Source organism: Leptonychotes weddellii, chromosome 8, assembly GCF_054177405.1.
Source record: "Leptonychotes weddellii isolate Sample4059 chromosome 8, ASM5417740v2, whole genome shotgun sequence".
NCBI lineage: Eukaryota > Metazoa > Chordata > Mammalia > Carnivora > Phocidae > Leptonychotes > Leptonychotes weddellii.
In genome coordinates this window covers 70,800,602-70,814,561 of record NC_138376.1, presented here as the reverse complement: position 1 = coordinate 70,814,561, position 13,960 = coordinate 70,800,602, and positions in this window count along the sequence as shown.

The following is a 13,960-nucleotide window of genomic DNA, read 5'->3' as shown; positions in this document are numbered from 1 at the left end:
TTCTTCAATTTTGAATGATAACTTTACTAGGTAGAGCATTCTTGTTTGGAAGTTTTATTCTTATTGTTCTCCTTTTGGCAATTTGAATATGTCATACCATTTTTCTTCTGGCCTTGCAAAGTTTCTACTGGGAAATTTGCTGATCACCTTATAGGGTATATAACAATGTGTTCTCTTGTTTCTTTTAAGATTCTTTAGCTTCTGACATTTTATTTTTAATGTGTCTTGGCATGGTTTTCTTTAGATTTATCTTATTTGGAGTTTTTTGAGCTTCCTGAACCTGGATGTTTGTTTTCTTCCCTAGGTTAGGAAAGTTTTCAGCCATTATTTTTTCAAGTATGTTTTCTGCCCCTTTCTCTCTCTCTCCTCTGAAATCCCAACAATGAAAATGTTATTTTACTTGATGCTGTCCTATTGGTCCCTTAAATTATCTTCATTTATTTATTTTTTTTCTTTTGCTCCTCTGTCTGCTTGAGTTCCATTACTTTGTGTTTCACCTCACTGATCCATTCTTTTGCTTCATCCAGTCTGCTGTTTAACATCTCTAGTTTTCTTTGTTTGTTTATTTGTTTTGTTTTTCCAGTTCATTGTATTTTTCAGCTCTGTGACTTATTTCTAGTATTTTCTCATATTTTCCATCTCCTTATTGGAAATTCTCACTGTGTCCATCCACTCTTCTCCCAAATTCAGTGAGTGTTCTTTATGACCATTACTTTGAACTCTTTACCAGGAAGATTACTTATCTCCATATCACTAAGCTCTTTTTCTGAGGTTTTGTCTTGTTCTTTCATTTGGAACATATTTTTTTGTTTCCTCACTTTGCTTGATTTTCTGTCCTTATTTCTATGTATTAGGCATAAGAGCTACCTCTCTCAGGCCTGAAGGAGTAGCATTATATAGGTGATGAACTTTATGGTTAACCTTGCTCTAACTCTTGCTTCTTTCTCAAACTTGGTGAATGTCTAAGCAGCCTGATTTATTCTTTTTTTTTTTTTCTTTTTTTTTAGTACTTGGTTTCTAATGGGCCTTAATTGAGGGCCTTGACTGATTATTCAACAGACTTTTCTTGAGAGGCAGAATGACAAGTGGTTAAGAGCACAGACTCCATAGCCAAACTGCCAGGGTTTGGAGCCTGACTATACCTGTCTGAACCTGGACAAGTCACATAAACTCTTTGTGCCTCAATTTCCTCAACTCCATAATGGGGATGAATAATAGTGCTTACCTCATACATTTGTGCTAGTGCTCAATTGTGTTTTTATTATTTTTTTAATTAAGATATAATTGATATGATATAATATTAGTTTCAGGTATACAACATAATTTGATATGTGTATATACTGAGAAATGATCATCATGATAAGTCTAGTTACCATTTGTCACCATACAAAGTTACACATTTTTTTCTTATGCTAAGAACTTTTAAGATTTACTCATTTAGCAACTTTCCAATATGCACTACAATATTATTGACTATAGTCACCATGCTGTACATTATACCCTCATGACTTATTTATAATTGGACATTTGTTCCTCTTGATCCCCCTCACCCATTTTGCCAACCTCCCATCTTCCCCTCCCCTTTGGCAACCACTAATCTGTTCTCTATGTTTATTAGCTTTGTTTTCTTTGTTCATTTTTTTTTAAATTCAGATATAATCAACATACAGTGTTATAATAGTTTCAGGCATACAATATAATGATTCAACAATTCTATACATTTCTCAGTTCTCATCACAATAAGTGTACTCTTAATCCCCATCACCCATTTCACCTATCCCCCACCCACCTCCTTTCTGACAACCAGTTTGTTTTCTGTATTTAAGAGTGTTGTTTTTCCTCTTTTTTTTTCTTTGTTTTGTTTCATAAATTCCATATATGAGTGAAATCATATGATATTTAACTTTGTCTGACTGACTTGTTTCACTTAGCATAATATCCTCTAGATCCATCCATCTTGTTGGATGGATAGGAAATAGCCAGCTTTCATTCTTTTTTATGGGTGAGTAATATTCCATTATATATACCATATGTTCACCTATGAATGGACACTTCCATTGCTTCCATACCTTCAGCCTAATTTATTCTTGATATGTCCCTCTTGTTGAGGGTGTGCCAAGGCTTCCAATATTCCAAGGAAAATAATCACATTTACCACCAAATTTCAGGCTGACTAGAAGCCAGACTGTTAGGCAGCAGTAGCTTTTAAAGTATGCCAATACACACAGCCCTGTGGACTCACAACTGTCATCACTGCTAGCCTCCAGACCAGGAGATTGGCAGTGTTCTCTTGGCAACAGTTGTAAAAATTAAGGTTCCAGATAAGTGTGTAAGCTCCTTTCTAGGAGGTTTTGTTGAGCTGTGATGAGGCCAAGGAAGGTATATAAAAATTCTGTCTTCATGCTTATTTTCACTGGAAATGCTTTCCTTGCCTCTAGATGTGTGGAAAACCTGAAGCCTGTCCTTCAGGCTGAAGCTCTAGATAAAGTAAATAGGCCATTTTCATAGGACAATGGGTTGTGTTTCAGTTTACTGTCTGTGCAGAGCCCTTGTGTGTGTGTGTGCGGGGGGGTCTACTAGGAAATGCTTCTTGTTACAGTCCCATGGAGCTCAGTAACATCAACCCCCTTGGTCATCAGGGTCACAATCAAGGGATGCTCCCTGTGTGATCATTCCCAATGGCTTAAGCAAAGCAGCTGGAGAGTATAGGGGCAGGACATGCTTCACAGCTTTAGAAAAGCAATGGGAAATTGTCTTGATTGTATATACCCATGCGTTTCAGCAATGCAGTGGAAAAATGCCTTTTCTGTGCACGTGCACGATAGCTTAAACTAAGAGCAGGAGAATGCCATGACCATTTGTGCTTGCTATCCCTAGCCAGGGGGAGGGAGAGTATTGCAACTGCCTGGACACACTTCCTTAGCTAGGGAGTGAAAGAACTCTACCACCATTCATGCTCACCTGCCCTGGTGAGGAAGCAGGAGAATGCTGCAACTGCACATGCTCTCCAGCTTCAGCAAGGCAGCAACAGCGCTGCCAGCAGTCACCACTGCTTGTCTTAGTAAGAAGTGGGTGGATGCCATGTCTGAGCTTGTCCAGCTGTGCTAGCCCCCTACAAACAGAGTACGATGGTATCTGCCAGCAGCTTTGTCTCTGGGGAGAGTTTCAACTGTCCACTGCCCCTGCAATGGATGCTTTAAGATTAGCAAATAAATTTTCACATACAGTCTAGCCTTTTTTCAAACTGTTATTTTTTTCTCTATGTCTTGAGTCAAATGAGAATGCATGTGAGTCCTTTAAAAGGATAAAAAAAAAAATGATCTTGTAGCACTTGGGATCATATGGATGTCAGCCCTCTTGGTTTTCTAAGCCACACCTTTTAGGGATTTGTCTTTCCTGTGTAAATCCCAAGGGTTAGAGTGCCTGATGTGGGGTATCAACCCCTTGCTCCCCTGAGAGAAGTTTCTTATTATTATGCGTTGCCACACCAGGGGTGTAGTTTTTGGTGAGACCATGTTTCTGCCTCTCCTAATTGTCTTGATGTAGTCCTTTTGTTCTTTGTTGTGGAAAAGCAGTTCATCTAGTTTTCAGATCTTTTTCAGAGAGAAAATATCTATATTTAGCTTAGATTTGCTGTTTGTGGGAGGAGGTGGTTCAGAATTTTCTTATGCCTCCATCTTAAACTCTCCTTCACAAAGAGTTTTCTAGGTGGCAAAAAGCAAAGCAGACTGTGACTGTCACTACAAGCTGAAAATTTGAAAACACAAATGAACATCACCTTAAAAATATATTATTTCATACTCACAATTATAAAGAAAACTTCCTTCATTCACTTTGCCTGGAAATTCAGTGTCATTATACAAATGAAGCAACCAGGGCATGGATGGGAAGGAATCTGCCACTGTTTACCTTCTCTAGATCATAGAAAATTCAAGTCTAGAAGCACACATGGGCTTGCCTAACCCACCACAATATTACATTACTATTATTATTATTACTTCTAAATTTCTCTAGTTAATGTTTATTCACAAGAAGATAAACAGTGTTTATAGAGATGATCACTATTGTATACTTGCCCCAAATATAAAAAGTGACTTTTCTTGCATAATGACATAAGCTAATTAAAAATAATAATACTTGACATCTTCTGCATGTTATGAGACAAAAAATAACAGAATAGAATAAAACAAAACAACACTGCTGCAATAATACTACTATGGCAAAACAAAGAATAGACTAAATTTTAAACCTATTATAAAAATTAGATTTAAATTGATAGATAGTAGATAGAAAATTAGGTAGCTGTAGCTGAGTAGATAGAAACACAGAGTTAGATTTATGTGTGTGTGTATATATGTAAAATATATTTTATCTCATATCTCCCAAAGGAGTTTTTTAAAGAATATATTGTAAGGTTATGTTTCTAGTTCACTGAAAAATATATAAAGAACTGGTTTTTCAGATAATTTTTATCCAAACTATAATACTGCTATGTTATATACATACACTGAAAAAAGACCACATAATGTTAAGTAAAGTGCCTCTATTTTCCTTTAGTAACATCAGACAATAACCTCATTGAGACTTGGGTTTAACAACAGTAAAGTTAGTATAGGTGAGGGGTATGGATTGATGACTCTTGTGAATACTGCAAGAATGAAAAATTATATTCAGTAAAATATATTTATTCATTCAATAGATAGTGCCCAATAAAAATTACTAAGCAACCATTATAAACAAAGTTTTTCTTTTTTAGTTCCTTATGATATATCTGTAATGAAAAGAAACATATTCCTGTCTTCATGGAGCCTACATTCTTCCAGGAAACAGCATAGTAAGGTCCAGCTCTTATTTTATGAAGCCAACAATATATTTTTTAACAGATTTATCCTATTAGTCAGCCCTTACATTTTTATTTGGTACATAGGAAATAGCAAAAAATAGGAAAGAAAAAGTAAAAGGGGAAAAGAGCAAACTTTCTTTGAACTAATTTCAATGTTTATATCCTTTAAACTTATATAACTTGATCTTTATTTCTTAAACATGGGAAAATCATCAGCCCTGTGATATTGAAATAGATATAGCATCTATAAATACTCATAATATCATTTCTTCTTTCAGAAGTCTGACTGCTGTGCTCTCTGTAATATAATGGATTGTAAATTTATAAATCTTTAAAATAAGGAGGAAATAAGTAGTAGTTATACAAAATTAGGTTTTTTACTGAAACCTAAGTAAACCAGGTAGATCACAGCTGACAATAAAAAAGAATATTTTTAGGCCAGTCAAATTCAGAAATAAGAAAAATTTCTTAATCTATATTTTTTCTTAGCATTTAAAATATCATGAATCTATACAATCTAAGTTGATTTTCCACAAATGTGTTTTTTTTGTATCTGTGAATAGAATAACTAGGTTTGATACTTATTTGATCTCAAAGGATATCTTAAAGGAATGTCTATCCCATTATTTAATTAAAAAAAAATCTTAGTCATAGGAAGTATCCAGATCAAGTTTAACAGAAGAAATCATTGTATACTTGAGGAAAAATAAAAATATTTTATTGGGGCAAACACAAAGTGCAAAAATTTTACTAGTCACAAATTTTAGAAATATCAGTGTTTCTATAGTAGCAGCAGCAGGATTAGAAGTAGCAGTAATATTTTGTGTCAAGATGACAGAATAGGAGGACCCTGAGTTTACCCCATCCCATGTTAAAAACTAGATATCATACACATCCAAGTCAATAAACTGGAGGAAGATCCAAATACTGGCAGAAGAAACTCCACAAGTAAATATAGAGAAGATGCAGAATCTGAACAATTAGGAAGTTCAGAAAGGTGGAGGGAAGCTGTGTGTGCAGAGAAGGCAGAGCACTGGGCCAGCCCAGAGAGCATGTGATAGGTGGGTCACCACCCTTAAAGAGATAGCAGCCTGTGCAGAAAGGTAACAAAAAATGGCAGTTTACACAATGCTGGGGGTGAACATGAGACAGATCTATTCGTACTGATTTTGGACTGTGTCTGGGAAATTCTCTGAAAACTAGGAAGCTAGCAGATGCCATTTTCCTCCCCCATCCCCCCACATAAACACAGGGCCACCTGTGGGAGTCAGTGCTGTATAGACACTCGCTACCTAACCTACTAGCAGTGTGCCATGCCAGTGAGTTCTCCTGAGGACTCACCCACTCCAAGCCTGCTAGCCTTGGCCCGGGGCTCAGGGTAAATTTGGTTAAAGCTGCATGCCACTCCTGCACAGCTGCTGGGTGCACAGCTGCTGCAACGTGCCACACCCAGCTGCCACACCATACCCAGCCACATGCCTCCAGTCACCATCATACAACTGCACCCAGCTTCACGACCTTGGCCGCCCCAGTGTACAGCCCTCAACCACCACAGCACTTCAGGGTATAGGGTATAGGACCAGTGACACAGCTCAAATTTTGCTGACACTGCTGCTCAGCTCCAAAGTTTCCTGGTGGGCATTCCCCCTCAGAGCTGGCCTACCTGTGTCCCACTAATACCATAGAGAGCTAGCACAGCCCCACACAGGCAGAGTCAGTACAGATGACTGCAATGAAAGGAAAAGTGACTCGGTCACAATAGCAGGGTGTAAGCAACATCCAAAGGATACTCTTCTAAAGTGCCAAGTTCTGGTGAACAAGGGACACTAAACTGTAGAGCATTCCAGGACCTCTTCTTCATAAAGTCACTGCTTTCAAGAGCAGAAGACATAGCTGACTTTCCTAATACATATGAACAGAAAGAGAGATAGACAAAATGAGGAGACAGAAATTTCTCCTAAATGAAAGAACAGGACAAGGCCATGGCCAGAGATATAAGTGAAACAGATAGAAATAACATGCCTGATAGAGAATTTAAAGCAATGATCACAAGGATACTCACCGGACTTGAGAAAAGAGTGGAAGATATGAGTGAGACCGTTAACACAGAGATAAAGAATAACATAGCAAAGATAAAGAGCTCAATAAATGAAATGAAAAACATGCTTCATGGAATGAACAGCAGGATGGAAGAAGCAGAGGAACAAATTAGTGACCTGGAAGAGTGAGTAATGGAAAGTAATCAAGCTGAACAAAAGAGAGGAAAAAGAATTATGGAAACCAAGAAGTAGCAATACCATAACAATAATTAAGTTGAGTACCCTTCAATTCACACTTGAATGTAGACACCTGAAAATATTCACTGACTCAAAAAAACAGAAACTGTTGTTTGGATTAGATAAGCCAGATGGCAATTTATAAGGCAGAGTTTCACAATCAATGAAGAGAAATATATTCACAAGGCTGCATATAGGTCCTACTGCAACTTCAGACAAATACCAATTTGCACATTTATAGTTTGAAAGTCAGTTTTTCAGAAATCACAAGGAGCTGGGAGTCATGTACATTCTCACAAGCTAGAGTAGAGACACATTATTAAAATCATGGTTAAGTATCTTAAATATCCCAAGTCCACATCTTAGGAGTGTGGTCAAACTAGCCCTAGATTAAAGGATGCTCTAGACATCCCCTATTTAAGCTTAACAACAGACTTCAGAATGAGTAAACTGATCTATAGTTAAATCTATTGCTTGCCAGAGCAAAATGTAAGACCATTCAATAGCGTTAAAAAATTATCATATATGCAAAGGGACAGTTAACTTATAACTAATAAAAATAAGCCAATAGAAATCAACCAAAACATGACTTAAGATGATAGAATTAGCAAAGACATTAACTCTACTGTTACAAAAATGATCAATATATAAACAAATGTAAAGCAAAGCATGAACAATAATGAGTAAAAAAAATAAAATAAAATATATAAAAAATACAAAACAAAAAAAAATACAAACAAACTTCTGGACATGAAAAAAATAATGTCTGAAATAAAAATTTCACTAGACCGTGTTAACAGGATAATAAGATATTAGATACTACAGAACAAAATATCAATAAAACCAAAGAAAAAGCAACAAAACTATTAAAAATTAAGAACATCCAGAAAAATAATACTGAAAAATATAAGTAGCACTTTAGTAATGTGTTTAAAATATTAAGGAATCTAATATACATATAAACAGAGTTCTAGCTTTGGAGCAGGCATACACATGATTATTTTATTTGATGAAATTTACAAATATAAACCTACAACTCAAGGTGAAAATTATAAACCTACAACTCAAGAACCTCAAAAACCACAAGCGAACTCAACTTAAGAAAATAATGCCAATACTCCATAATTGAGCTGTTTATTACCAAACAGTCAGAGAAAAAAGTTTTACTATAGATGCTGGAAAAAAGGTAAGTAATACAGCATACTTTTTGTCAGGAACTATTTAAGTCAAAAGATAATTTAATCAAAAGTACTGTGAAAAGAACAACCACCAAAATTTGAATATGGAGCTCTATATATTCAATAAAATTATCTTTTAAAAAGGCAGATAAGGGGTTTCTAATTTGTGCTTGGGGTATATAAAACTGCAAAGATCATTGTTTCCACCCTTATAGAAACAAACTAATAGTCAAAGTGCAAAATTTACCATTTTTCTTGAACTTATCGATCAAAGACCTGAGTTGGCAGAGCAAAAACTAACCTGAAATCTATGCAAGTTGAAATTTATGAAATATGAAAACTATGAGAGCAATGTAAACCTGCAAGGAGAGAAAAGACATGATTATATGATTATCTGGGCAAAAACAGCTTGACACTAATGAGAATTGTTAAATAATTGAAAATTGTTAAAGAACTGGTAAAGGCCAAATGTGATCTAGCAAAATATAGAATAATGGGGGATGCAAATGCACCTACTTGCACGCTCTTCCCCATGGATTTCAACAGTAGCTCATCAAAAATAACTGATGAGAAATTTGAGAAAGCTTTCCTTGTAGCAAAGGCCAAGTGAGAACAACAGCTGCTGAAGGAAACATATGAAATAATTCCCTATCTACTACCTCCCATTGAGAACAAAAGACTTAAATTGGAAGGTAAAGGCAATAAACAATGTCACTTTTATGAAAGTGAAAAGAAACATACACAAAACTCCTAGCCCTGGGGAAAGGGCAGGGATGCATGCTGCACCCAGAACTATAGCTACAGAAGGAGCAGGAATAGTGAGAAATCCACTCTCAAGACTTAGAGAAAGAGTGGCTGCCTGAGACTGAAGCATAATAACTGTAATTGAGAAGGTACTTTCCCCCATAACCCAACAACTACCAGCTCACAAAAGTCAAAAAAAGTGAAATACTGGAGAGAGACCTCTCTGAGACACAGCCAAAAGGGAAGACCTACAGCTAAATGTGGAACAGTAATCAAAAGAAAATCTCTGACAAATAAATCCCCACTCTAAACGCTAGGTATCACTAAAGCAATCTGAAGCCTGTTGGGCATTAAGGGTAACAAATGTAACAATACTATCCAAATATCCCACCTTTGCTTCTGAACAAATTAACCTCAAACCTCACATGAAAAGTCCAGAAGCAGGAAAAATATGAAGGCATGTTTATTTCAAAGCATAAAAATATGAAGGCATGTTTATTTCTTTTTTTTTTTTTTAAAGATTTTATTTATTTGACAGAGAGAGAGACAGCGAGAGCAGGAACACAAGCAGGGGGAGTGGGAGAGGGAGAAACAGGCTTTCTGCTGAGCAGGAAGCCCGATGTGGGACTCGATCCCAGGACCCTGGGATCATGACCTGAGCTGAAGGCAGACGGTTAATGACTGAGCCACCCAGGCGCCGAGGCATGTTTATTTCAAAGCAAAAAAATTCAAAGGGTTTTTTCCAATCTTTTTTATACTATCCAAGCTTTCCTGTTTTGTTTTTTTTAATTATAATGTGCACAAACAAATCAAGAAAAAAAACATGCCAAGAAATACAATAATCAGAAGAAACAGACTGAGATATAACAGGGAATTTAAAATAACCACAATTAATATGTTAAAGCTCTAGTGGAAAAGGTGGGATAACATGCAAGATAATATAATCAATTTCAGCCTAGAGATGGATACTGTAATGTAAACTGCAAGTAAAGAGAAAGAAGACATGAAGGACTACTTTTAGTTTCATAGATACAATGCATTGAGCTATGAAAAAAAATGAATTTTAGGATAAGTCATTAAAATTTACCCAAACAGAAATAGGAAAACTGTCTGGCAGGCCATGGGAAGCACTCATTCGCTCCCTCCTTCCAACATTGTTGATTTCAGGGAAGGTTAAGATGGTGGGGTAGGGATATCTTGAGCTCACCTCCTCCCAAAGATACAGCAAATCCACTACATATGAAATAATTCCCTCTGCAAGGGACCTAGGAACTAGATCCCTCTGCTCATCTAGTTTACTAATCTTGGAGCACCTGCCAGAGAGGGAGGCCTCTCCCTGGGTACTGAGATACTGGTGGTGGCAGCCATTGCTACTATCTTATTCTGCCATACTAATCCGGGCAGTGAGGGTACCACTTTGGAATTCTCCTTCTAGACTGCAAGTGCCAGGGAAGTGTGCCTACTGAAAGTCCTGCATAACCCAGTACCTCAGTCAGAGCTCACAGAAGATAGGATAATCCTGTCCACCAGCACATCTGTAGCAGTCATAGCTTGACCCTGCAGCTAGATGGACCAGGGGCCAACCATATGCATCAGTACTCCCATAGCATTCACAGACCAGACACAACGGGAGGGCACATACAGCACCCTGAGAGTATTTAGTTCTGGTAACCAGGGAAAACTGTGCTTCTGAATGCCACAGGACACCCATCTAAGGCCATTCTTTCAAGACCAGGAAAGGTAGCTGATCTATCTAATACATAGAAACAAATACACAGAGTCAGGCAAAATGAGGAGACAGAGAAATATGCCCCCAAACAAAACAAAACAAATAAGACAAAACAAAACAAACAAACAAAAAAAAACAGAACCTCAGAAAACAAACAAACAAAAAACCTAATGAAACTCTGATAAAGATTTCAAAGTAATGGTCATAAAAATGGTCTCTGAATTCATGAAAATAATGGATGAACACAGTGAAAACTTCAAAAAAGTGAGAGAAATGTAAAAAAGAACCAATCAGAGATGAAGAATACAATAAATGAAATGAAAATATACTAGAGAAAAAGAATAGCAGATTAGATGATCTAGAACAGATCAGAAAACTAGAAAAGAGGATAGGTGGAAATCACTCAAGCTAAACAGCAAAATAAATACATAAATTAATTAATTAAAATTAAAATTAAAATTAAAAAAAAAATAACATGAGGATAGTTTACGTGGACTCTGAGACAACATCAGGCACGCTAACGATTTCATTATACAGGTTTGGGAAGGAGAAGAGACAGAAAAGGTGCAGAAAATTTATTCAAAGTAATAATAGCTGAAAACTTTCCTAACCTGGAGGAGAAGACATCCAGATCCAAGAAGCACAGAGAGCCCCAAACAAGATGAAGTCAAAGAGGTCCACACCAGGACACATAATTAAAAGGTCAAAATTTGAAGATAAAGAGAATCATAAAAGCAGCAAGAGAAAAGCAACTAGTTATGTACAAGGAAATACTCATAGGACTATCAGATGATTTTTCAGAAGGAACCTCACAGGTCTGAGGGAGTGACACCATATATTCAAAGTGGCAAAAGGAAAACAAACAAATTAAAAAAAAAAACAAACCTATAATCAAGAATACTCTAATTGGTAAGGTCAACATTCAAAATTGAAGGAGAGATAAAGAGTTTCCCAGACAAACAAAAGTCAAAGGATTTCATCACCAATAAACTAGTCTTACAAGAAATGTTAAGGGACTTCTTTAAGGGGAAAGAAAAGTCCATCACTTAAAGCGAGGAAAATATAAGAAAAAATGCTCAATTGTAAAAGCAAACATATAGGTAGTGCATTAACTACTTATAAAGCTAATAGGAAGATTGAAGGACAAAAGTAGTAAAATCAGCTATATCTGTAATAATTAGAAGACGGTTATAAAAATATGCAAAATGTGATGTGAAAAACAAAACATGGGGAGGAGTAATAATATAGTGCTTTGAAAATATGTTCAAACTTAAGTGACCATAAACTTAAAATAGACTCCTATAATACATAGGGTGTTATATATGAACCTCATGTTAACTACAAACCAAAAACTCATAATAGATATAAAAAAATAAATAAAGAGAAAAGAATTCAAACATAACACCAAAGAAAGTCATCAAATCTATCATCTATCTATCTATCTATCTCTCTATCTCTCTATCTAAAGAGCAAAAGAAGAAGGAGCAGAGAGAGAACTATAAAACAACCAGAAAACAATTTAAACAATGGCAATAAGCACATAACTATCAATAATTACTTGAAATGTAAATGAACTAAATATTTCATTTAAAAGACATAGGGAGACTGAATGGATTTAAAAAAAAAAAAAGATCCATCTATATGCTGCCTAAAAGAGATTTACTTCAGGCTTAAAGACATAAAAGAATAAAAGAGAAGGGTTAGAAAAAACATTCCATGCAAATGGAAATAAAAAGAAAGCTGGGATAGCAATACTTATAGCCAACAAATTAGACTTTAAAACAGACTTAAGGAGGGCACATGTTGTGATGAGCACTGGGTGCTATACAAACTAATGAATTGTTGAACACTACATCAAAAACTAATGATGTACTATATGGTGGCTAACTGAACATAATGAAAATAAATAAATTAATTAATTAAATAAAATAAAGTAAAACAAAGACTGTAACAAGAGACAAGGATATTAAATATTGATAAAAGAATCAATCCAAAAAGAAGATAAAACAATTATGAATATCTATGAATCTAATAGAGGAGCACCTAGATATATAATGCAAATATTAACAGAAATAAAGGGAGAAATTGACAGAATTGACATAATAATACTAGAAGATTTAAAAAACCCACTTACATCAATGGATAGATCTAGACAGAACATCAATTAGCAAATTTTAAATGACACATAAGGCCAGATGGACTTAATACATATATACAGAACATTCCACACAATGCAAGAGATTATACATTCTTCTCAAGTGCATATGGAGCATTCTTCAGGATAGATCATATTAGGCCACAAAATAAGTGTCAATAAATTTAAGAAGACTGAAATCATATCAAGCATCTTTTCTGATCACAATGGTATGAAACTAGAAATCAACTGGAAAAAAAAAAAGACAAAACACATGGAGGCTAAACAATATGCTGCTAAACAACCAGTTGGTCTATGAAGAAATAAAAAACAACCTAGATGAAATGGATAAATTCCTAGAAACATACAATCTTCCAAGACTAACAGGAAGAAATAGAAAATCTAAACAAACCAGTAACAAGAATAGTTAACACATGTACTTCTCAAACTACTCACAAAATTGAAGAAAAACAAGTACTTCCAAATTCATTCTATGCCAGCATTTCCTTAATACCTAAACTAGTCAAAGACAGTACAAAAAAAGAAAATTATAGACTAATATTCCTAATGAACATAGATGCAAAAACCCTCAGCAAAATATTAGCAAACTAAATTCAATGATAAATTGAAAGATCATACACAAAGATCAAGTAGGATTTATTTTGGGGATGTAAGGATAGTTCAATATTCACAAATCAATCAGTGTAATACACCAAATTAACAATATGAAGGCTAAAAATCATGATCGTCTTAAGTTCAGAAAAAGCATTTGAAAAAACTTAACATCCATTTATGATAAAAACTCTCAACAACGTGGTTATAGAGGGAATGTACCTCAAATTAATAAAGGTAATATATTAACAAGTCAATAGCTAACATCATATTTAATCATGAAACTCTTAAAGCTTTTCCTCTGAGATCAGGAATAAGACAAGGATGCCCACTATCACCACTTCTACTCAACATTGTACTTGAAGTCCTAGCTGCAGCAACCAGACAAAAAATAGAAATAAAAGACACCCAATTGGTGAGAAAGAAGTAAAGCAGTCATTATTT